We start from the raw sequence: 9553 nt of genomic DNA on the forward strand, positions 1-9553 counted from the left end.
GGTCAGGCAGCAAAGTCGACCAGTAGTCAGTAGATGGTTGGCAGCGATTGAGTGCGATATGACCATGTGCAACGCAGTTGAAAAGAAAAAAAAATAACTTAGTATAGCAGTTAAATTGTTGCAATTGAAAAAAAAAAGAAAACAATGAAGAGTGCAGAAAAACAATATGGTTAAAGAGGCAACTTTCTGATGATGGCAAGGTCCTTGGCTCATGCCCAACACCAGACCACTGGGAAATGTCTGATGATTTCCCACAACTACTGGCACTGGCTGTCCACTGGTTTGCCCATCAAAGTTGCCACAAAGTGTTCGATGACGGGCTTTAGGATCCATATGATTGCTTTGATATGTTGCTTAGTTTATTTGTGTATCACTTACCAGCATCACTATCGATTGCCTGGATGTTGACAGTGTGCGATATAGCTGCGAGATGAGCACGGCGCTGATTCCAACACATATCTCACAATGGTTTTATCTCCTTTTATCATTTCCAAGAAAATTCATCGCAATCATTAAATAGGACATGTTTCCTAATGTGGTGAAAATGAATACAAGGATGGCATGGTAATCAGTTATGAGGGTTTGGTTTTGCCTAACATATATTTGTCACTAATGTTGATAATATTTCAACATTACTAGCCCATATCTCATCATCGGTAAGTGTAGAACAAAATCATAATACAGTCAGACCTCACTATAACAGACTAATTGGGGCCCAAGCCAGTATGAAAAATGTGAAATTCCAATAAAAGCAACATCCAGACTTCCCCCTAATAACCCGGACTTTTTCCGATATATCAGACATTAGTCTGGATTGAATGAACGGTATTTAAACTGTTTTGACTACCATAGTGGTAGAGTACTGTGTTATAACTTCACTACATTGATCAAATGGTATAATATATGTAATAATACATTACTGTACACTGATAAACACATCTTTCATTTACTTTATTGTGGAGAACATACGTGAAGTGGTCCAGATGTCCGGACTGCTTCTGGCTTTATCGGACTTTGTCCGATATATAGGAATTTAGTCCAGTAGCTCCTCGAGTCCGATAAAAGCGAATTCCGGTCTATTGAAGTCCGTTATAACAAGGTTTTACTGTATTTTAGAGTAAGTTTATTCTACTATATCTCATCATCAGTAGGCACAGAACAAAATCATAATAATTTACAGTAAGTTTAACGGCCATACCACGTTGAGTACACCGCTTCCCGTACGATCAGCGAAGTTAAGCAACGTTGGGTCTGGTTAGTACTTGGATGGGTGACCGCCTGGGAACACCAGATGCTGTTGGCATAACGTTCTCCCTACGTGTCAAGTGGGGTTGGTGGAGGATTAGTGCCCCTCCCTGTAAAAACAATTAACTCTAAGCCCTTGGCCACCCCGTTTGGGATACATGGCGTCTGGCATGAATGAATGAATTATTTCCTGACAAAATATTCATTCCTCATAACATTATAAAATAATGTTCGCTTCAAAATAACGTGTGATCTATATATGACAAATAAGTAATACTCTTGTTTTATTCGGAAAACTGTCCAAACAAATATATCATGACAACATCATTGGATGAGATAATTAACTCAAAATAAATGAGCCACTTTAATTACACTCAATATTTTGTCCAGAGACCATTGCTGGTAATCACATCGTGAAGGCGGACAGGTAATGAAGCCACACGATTGTGAATGATGTGTGGCTTTCTCCTGAGGACCTCTCACTCCCTCATCATGTGACGCAACAATCGGTGTGGCGTCCTTTCCTCGTTGGGCTCCCAAACATTAACAATATTGGCCCAAATATTCTCAATCGAATTTAGGTCAGAGCTGTTGCTAGGCCAAGACAAAAGTTCTAGGAGGCGCTGATCCTCAAACTATGTTTGCACAACTCTCGCTGTATGCACGGGACAATTATCGTGCATGAACATGATGTTCTCAGGATACAGAAGGGTCTATGCACGGACAGTAGGCAGCATCACCTCCTCTAGTATCTCCAGATACTGATCAGCCATGAACCTTCCCTCTCTCTCTGTGACCTCACCAACAGCATGGAGACCAATCCACCCCCACACGTTGCATGTTACATACCCACTCCGTGCCTATGTGTAGATGTGCTCCCGAACATAACTATAAAACATTATGTTCTTGTCAGTTTTGATAAATAATACACATTGATGACTTCATTTTCTATCTTTATATTGTAATATATATTCCTTAAGCTTTATTTATTTATTTAATTACACGTTACCTATTTTAAATAAATTATTCTTTCTCTCTCTCTCTCTCTCTGCCTGTCTGTCTGTATTTCTCTCATGGCCACACAACCTAACAATACACAGTCAATATTTGTTTCCTTACCTGGACACAACCTGGCCGCACTATGGGGTGGTACTACTACTCTGCGGCCAGGTTGTGTTAGGAAGAATACTGCCACCGTATTCCCTGCGTGTCGTAAAAGGCGACTAAAAGGGGCGGGGTGAGGGGACTAGGGACCCCCTCCTCTGTTTTGTAGTTCCTAAAAAGAGACAGGCCAGAGAAAGGGATGGGGGATGGAGTTATCCCCGTACCCTGAAGATTGGGTCTATGAATGTGCGTGGATGTAGTACAATTGAGGCTAAAAGGGAGGAGATTGGGAGAATGTTTGTGAGAAGAAAGTTGGATGTGTTAGCTTTGAGTGAAATGAAGATGAAAGGGAAGGGGGAATCTATGTTTGGAAGTGTGAATGGAAGATTGTCAGGTGTTGATAGAGGAAGGGCAAGAGAAGGTGTGGCCTTGTTAGTGAGTCCGGAAGTACAGCAATGTGTGATTGAATGGAAGGAGGTGTCATCGAGACTGATGTGGGTGAAAGCAAAATTTGAACGTGAGTTGTGGGTGTTTGTGAGTGCATATGGGCCTGGTAGTGAAAGGGATGAACAAGAGAGGGAGTCTTTCTGGAATGATGTTGATGAGTGTCTGCAGAGTTTTGGAGCGAATGTGAATGTGGTAATGATGGGAGATCTGAATGCTAGAGTGGGAAATGTAGCAGTTGAAGGCGTAGTTGGTATGCATGGTGTGCCTGGAAGAAATGAAAATGGGGAACGAATGATAGCGATGTGTGTTGAGCGAGAGATGGTGATTGGGAATACGCTGTTTGAGAAGAAAAATATTTATAAGTATACATGGGTGAGACAGGAGGGTGGAAGGGTTGTTGATAGAGCCTTGATGGACTATGTGGTTGTGTCTAGGAATGTAATAGGATGATTGTTGGATGTGAGAGTTCTGAGAGGGGAGGGTGGAGGTATGTCTGACCACTACCTGGTGGAGGGAAAGTTAAGAGTAGGTAAGAGATGGATGAGAGCTAGGAGGGTTAGGTGTGGCAGGAAGGTTTTGAAAGTGAGTGAGTTGGATAAAAGAGACAAAAAGATAGAGTATCAGGAGAAATTGAAAGATGAGTGGAACGCAATGAAAGATCGGGAAAATGGCAGCGTGGAGGAGGAATGGCAGTTGTTTAAAACTGCTGTGGTGGGACATGCAGAAGAGGTGTGTGGTGTGAGACGTGTGGGTGGTGGTGTAAGAAAAGGAAGTGAATGGTGGTGCGAGGAAGTAAGTATGGCTGTGGCTGAGAAGAGACGTGCATATGAAGTGTGGCTGCAGAGGAAGGATGAGATGTCATATGAAAGGTATAAGGAAAAGAGGAATAGAGCGAGAAGGGCTGTGCGTGATGCTAAAGTGGCAGCAGATGAGAGGTGGGGTAGGCGGCTGACAGAGAATTTTCAACAGAATAAGAAAATGTTTTGGAAGGAGGTGAAAAGGGTGCGAAAGGGAGAGTCTGGGAAGGAAGAACGAGTAAAAGCAGAGGATGGAAGGATGTTAATTGAGATGGATGCAGTAAGGAAGAGATGGGCAGAGTATTTTGAAAGATTGTTAAATGTAGAGGAGGAACGGGTGGCTGAGATTGTGGCGGATGGAAGGGTGCAAGGAATAAATGTGTTGGGAGGGTTGAATGATTCTTTGATCACGAAGGAGGAAGTGGAGAAGGCAGTAAAGATGAAAACAGGGAAAGCTGCAGGTATGGATGGGTGTGCTGTGGAATGCCTGAAGGGTGGTGGAGTGACTATTGTTGACTGGTTAGTAAGATTGTTGAATGTGTGCTTTGAGAAAGGTATGGTGCCAATTGACGGGCAAGTGCTTGTGTGGTCCCGTTGTATAAAGGCAAGGGTGATAAGTATGAATGTACTAGCTTTAGGGGTATAAGTCTGTTGAGTGTTGTAGGTAAGGTGTATGGTAGAGTGTTAATTATGAGAGTTAGAGAGGGTACAGTGATTAGTGATGAGCAGTGTGGCTTTAGGAGAGGGAGGGGATGCGTTGATCAGGTGTTTGCTGTGAGACAAGTGTGTGAAAAGTATTTAGCGAAAGGCAAGGATGTGTTTTGGGCATTTATGGATTTAGAGAAAGCGTATGATAGAATTGATAGGGAGGCTTTGTGGACTGTTTTAAGATTGTATGGACTTGATGGTAGGCTACTAAAAGGGGTGAAAAGGTTTTATGTAAATAGTAGAGCGTGTGTAAGAGTGGGAAATGCTGTGAGTGATTGGTTTCCCGTGAGAGTGGGGCTGCGACAGGGATGTGTGATGTCGCCTTGGTTGTTTAATATTTTCATGGATGGTGTTGTAAGGGAGGTGAATGCAAGAGTTTTAGGTGGTCTGAGTCTGGTAAATGTTGATGGAGGAGAGTGGAATCTGAAGCAGCTGCTGTTTGCAGATGATACTGCACTGGTGGCTGATTCAGAGGAGAGATTGAGACAGTTGGTAGAGGAGTTTGGAAGGGTGTGTGAAAGGAGGAAATTGAAAGTAAATGAGAATAAGAGTAAAGTGATGAAGTGTACGAGGTTGATAGATGGTAGGGGGATGAATATAGTTTTGAATGGTGAGTTGCTTGAGGAGGTAGATTGTTTTAAATATCTAGGGTCACATGTTGCTGTGGATGGAAGAATAGATGCAGAAGTGAAGTTTAGAATAAATGAAGTAGGAAAGGTGCTGGGAGGAATGAAAAAAGTGTTTAAATGTCGTTCGCTTAGAATGGATGTAAAGAGAAGGTTGTATGAGGGTGCTGTGGTACCGACTGCATTATATGGGGCTGAAACATGGAATATGGGTGTAGCAGAGAGGAAAAGTTTGAATGTAATGGAGATGAGATGTCTGAGGAGTATGTGTGGAGTGACGCGTATGGATCGGGTGCGAAATGATGAAGTGCGAAGGAGAACTGGAGTTGTTCGGGAGATGGCTGGTAGAGTTGAGCAGAGGGTTTTTAAATGGTTTGGGCATATGGAGAGAATGGATTATGAGCGATTGGTGAAAAAGATAACTAGATCTGATGTGAGAGGTGTAAGGCTGAGAGGAAGACCACGAATAGGATGGATGGACAGTGTGAAGAGAGCGCTGGATGCGAGAGGGATGTCTGTTGAGCAAGGAAGAGTGGCTGTGCGTGACAGAAATAAATGGAGAGAAATTGTGAATGAATAAGTGATGACGCAGCCCTGAGGGGATATTCTCCCGCATTTGGTCTGATCAGCTAGTCAGGTCAGGTGCGGGTAAGGGGATGGGTCTGTTATGATGTGGCAGGGGTAAACCAGTTCTGCTGTCAGGCCCTGCTGCGGATGTCACTGATTGCATTGCGCAGTTGACCCTTGTGCGGTGTGGTTCGGTGAGGATCTGTCCGTTCTCCCCTTTGGGGCTAAGATGCGAATAAATGTGTTTGAATGGATGAGTAAATGGAGAGTGAGTCGTCCTGTCTCGGCTACCTCCCTTTCCTGGGGGCAAGCAGCCTAGGTATATAGATAGATAGACCTGGACTACTGGGGGAGTCATCTTTTCTGATAAGACCTTCTCTTCAACCTCCCATGGGAAATTTCATTGTAACAGGCTTAAGAACACGAAGTAAGTCACAATGAAATTGAAACAGTATAATTTACCAAACATTCATGAATATCATAAATAATTCAAACAAGTGGTCTTATCGCTTTGCGGTACTTAGAACAATTTGTAGCTGAATGAATGCATATACATAAATAGATAGATGGATAGATAGAGACAGACAGACAGACACAGATAGATATGTATATATATATATATATATATATATACACTCATTCATTCATTCATTCATTCATTGCCAGACGCCATGTATCCCAGACAGGGTGGCCAAGGGCTTAGAGTTAATTGTTTTACAGGGAGGGGCACTAATCCTCCACCAACCCCACTTGACAAGTAGGGATGCCAACAGCATCTGGTGTTCCCAGGCGGTCACCCATCCAAGTACTAACCAGACCCAACGTTGCTTAACTTCGCTGATCAGACGGGAAGCGGTGTACTCAACTGCCAATAATTCCAAGAGTGTTGTAGGACACGGAGAATGTTATACTTACAGACTGTATCATCAGACTTTTTTGAGATAAAAAAAACACTGCTATGACCACCTTTGAGTTAGTGAAGGCTTGTCGGATGAAGGTTGCTAGCCTCATCAGGGGATCTAGGGTACTCCGCCCCTTGCAGTAACCATATGGTAAGGACAAGATCGCACCACGTGATTCTAAATGCCATGTTAGGCAAGAGTTTACCATACATTCCATGAGTTTGCTTAGACAGCAAGAGCAATAAGGCGATAATCTCCAGGTGATGACCCAGATTTGCCCTGTTTAAGGAATGATAGGAGGTGGGCCCGTCTCCATTCATTACATATTCTAAGCAGAAAGAGAAGGGCTGTCTGGGACAGCTGTTTTATCAAGTCGTAGTGTACACCGTCAGGTCCCTCACAGGTAGAACCACAAGCAGTTAGAGCTGCTTTGAGTTCCAAGTTGGAGACAGGGGCATTGTACGCTGCATCTGACGACAGTGTGAACTGTAAGGGCATCTGTTCTGAATGCCTTTTGGTTGTTAAAAATGTAGGGGGGAGATGGGACCCATTGCTAATCTGGCTAAAATGGTGACCCAGAATATTGGCAACCTGAAAAGCATCGCCTATGGCTCCATCATTGGTGGTGAGGACTGGAGTCGGGGTAGGTGACCATTTACCTGCTATTTTCCTGATGCAGGACCATATCCGTGGAATTGGTGTCCGAGATGAAAGTAGAGACATATGACATCCAGCTATCCTTTTCTGCTCGACAGATTGTATGGCGAAGAAGGGCATTAGCTTGTTGAAAAATTATAAAAGCTTGGATCTCCAACGAAGTGCCTTTTTTCCTGCGGAAGCTCTTCCACCTGGTCCTCTTGACCTGGAGAGCTGAAGTGCATTGGTCATTCCACCATGGCACACATTTCAATGACACAGGACGGGAGGTACGCGGAATAGAGGCATGGGCAGCCGTATGAAGAAAGGCACGGAAACAGGAAAGCAAAGCAGTGGGATCATGGGAGAGTGGGAGGAACAACCTCAATCCTCATAAATCGCGGCAATTTGCGTCTGGACCACTGCCGTGATTTACGAATTCCATGGTTTATAAATAATAACTCTTATGTGAAAAATGAATTTGGGTCTGGACTTTGGCCCACCACCCCCCACAGCACCCTACCTACACCTATCTAGGCACCATCAAACACAAACATACAAATTTAGGAATATTCAGTGCATGTATTTAATAGAAATAAGCAATGTTAAGGAATCTCACCTTAATCCTATGATGATACTGCTTACGTGAATGGAGTGGGGTGGTGTTGGGAAGAACTTAGAACCTCTCAGCATGAGATGGGGGTGCTCCCTCATGCTGTTCTCCCTTCTCCAGCTCCTTTGCCTCCTTCAGGAAGCCCTCAAAGTCTGCCTCAGAGATGACAGATGCTTCGTCATCCATGTCCTCAGTGGATGGCAGCTTCTTGACACCATGTTGCTTACAGCACTTCATCAGGGGTTCAGGAGGGGAGGGCCATGGAAGGTAGGAGGTGGGGGAGAAGGTGTACAAAAAAGGTAGGTAGCTCTCGTACTCCACAGAAATGGTCTGTAGTGTACGGACTGGCGGGAAGAACAACAACAATGTGGCAGCATTAGTACGCACACTTGCCACCAGGGATGCGTGGTGATTGGTTGTTGGGTCGCAATTTTCAATTTGAATGCCGCGGTTTATGATTTTCCTCGGAAAAGGCGTCCGCGATTTTTGTGACTTAACAGTGATTTAAGGGTGCACGCAGTCTGATAGCCACTTACCCGTGATTTATGAACACGTGATTTAGGAGGATTGACTGTGTGCAGCATGTGATGTGGTGTGTGGAAGGAAGAGAAGACGGAGGGGGGTGCAAGGAACAGCGTGGTGGACTGAAGAGGTGAAACGGGCTGTGGCACAAAAGAAGAAAGCATATAATGAATGGATGAGAAATAGGGGCGTGGAAGAAGTTGAGAGGCGGAAGAGAGAGTTATATGTAGAAAGAAAGAGAGAGGTGAAAAGATTAGTAAGAGAGAGTAAGAAGAGAGTGGATGAGGAATTTGGAAGGAATTTGAGTGTAAAGTGGAGGGACTGTAAGAAAATGTTCTGGAAAGAGATGAAAAGAGTAAGACAGGGTGGAAGTGAAGTTAGCAGGGGAGTGAAAGATAAAAATGGTAGATTACTAGTGGAGAAGGGAGAAAAAGTGAGCAGATGAAGAGAACACTTTAAGGAATTGTTGAACGTGGAGGATGGAAGTAATGCGAGTATAAGTGGCTGGGGAATGGCTGGAAGAAGGAGGGAGGTGAGAAGACAGGAAGAAATCAGTAGGATAGAAGTTGTGGAAGCAATGAAGAAAGTTAAATCAGGGAAAGCCCCAGGAATTGATGGAGTGTGTGGTGAAATGCTGAAGCATGGGGGAGAGATAGTAGTAGAATGGATGTGGAAGATGTGCAGATTGGCCTGGGAGGAAGGTAGAGTCCCGGAGGATTGGAAGTCAGGTATAATTATTCCCTTGTACAAAGGAAAAGGGGAAAAGAAGTGTGTGGTAATCATAGGGGCATTTGTCTTCTTAGTATAATAGGAAAAGTATATGGTAGGATACTTATTGACAGAGTTAGAGAAAGAACAGAGAAATTAGTTGGAGAAGAACAGGGAGGCTTTAGGAAGGGAAGAGGTTGTGTAGATCAGATATTCATTCTCGGATCTTTAGTGGAAAAGTTTCTAGAGAAGGGAAAGAAGTTGTATGCGGCTTTCATGGATTTGGAGAAAGCATATGACAGGGTGGATAGACTAGGATTGTGGAAAGTGTTAAGAATATATGGAATAGATGGGAAGTTGTTGAATGCTGTGAAGAGTATGTACGATGGTGCAAAGGCTGCAGTGCGTGTGGATGGTGAACTAAGTGAATTTTTCTCTTTGAAAGTTGGGTTGAAACAGGGATGTGTCATGTCTCCATGGTTGTTCAATCTGTACATGGATGGGGTAATAAAAGAGGTACAAGGTAGGGTAGTGGATGTTGGAGTGGCCCTGGTGAGAGAGGATAGTGTTTGGAAACTCCCTGTACTGTTGTTTGCAGATGATACCGTGTTGTTGAGTGAAGACGAAGGGGAAATGCAAGGCTTGGTGGATGAGTTTGAGAGAGTGTGTAAGAAACGG

The 9553-nt window shown here is 43.8% G+C and overlaps 1 protein-coding gene, 1 non-coding gene and 1 pseudogene across 2 annotated transcripts in view; 1 reads left to right on the forward strand and 2 right to left on the reverse strand.

The window, feature by feature from the left end:
- The window catches only part of LOC145415721 (uncharacterized), a 98166-nt gene that overhangs the window by 38435 nt on the left and 50178 nt on the right, over positions 1-9553 (reverse strand). The gene's annotated exons all lie outside the window — the stretch shown is intronic.
- LOC145415839 (5S ribosomal RNA) lies at positions 1185-1303 on the forward strand. Its single transcript, XR_013900145.1, has one exon. It is a non-coding gene; the product is annotated as a 5S ribosomal RNA (ribosomal RNA).
- Positions 6259-6377, reverse strand: LOC145415812 (5S ribosomal RNA; annotated as a pseudogene).

Source organism: Coenobita brevimanus, chromosome 103, assembly GCF_032717465.1.
Source record: "Coenobita brevimanus isolate Jiangsu-jjx chromosome 103, ASM3271746v2, whole genome shotgun sequence".
NCBI classification, from domain to species: Eukaryota; Metazoa; Arthropoda; class Malacostraca; order Decapoda; family Coenobitidae; genus Coenobita; species Coenobita brevimanus.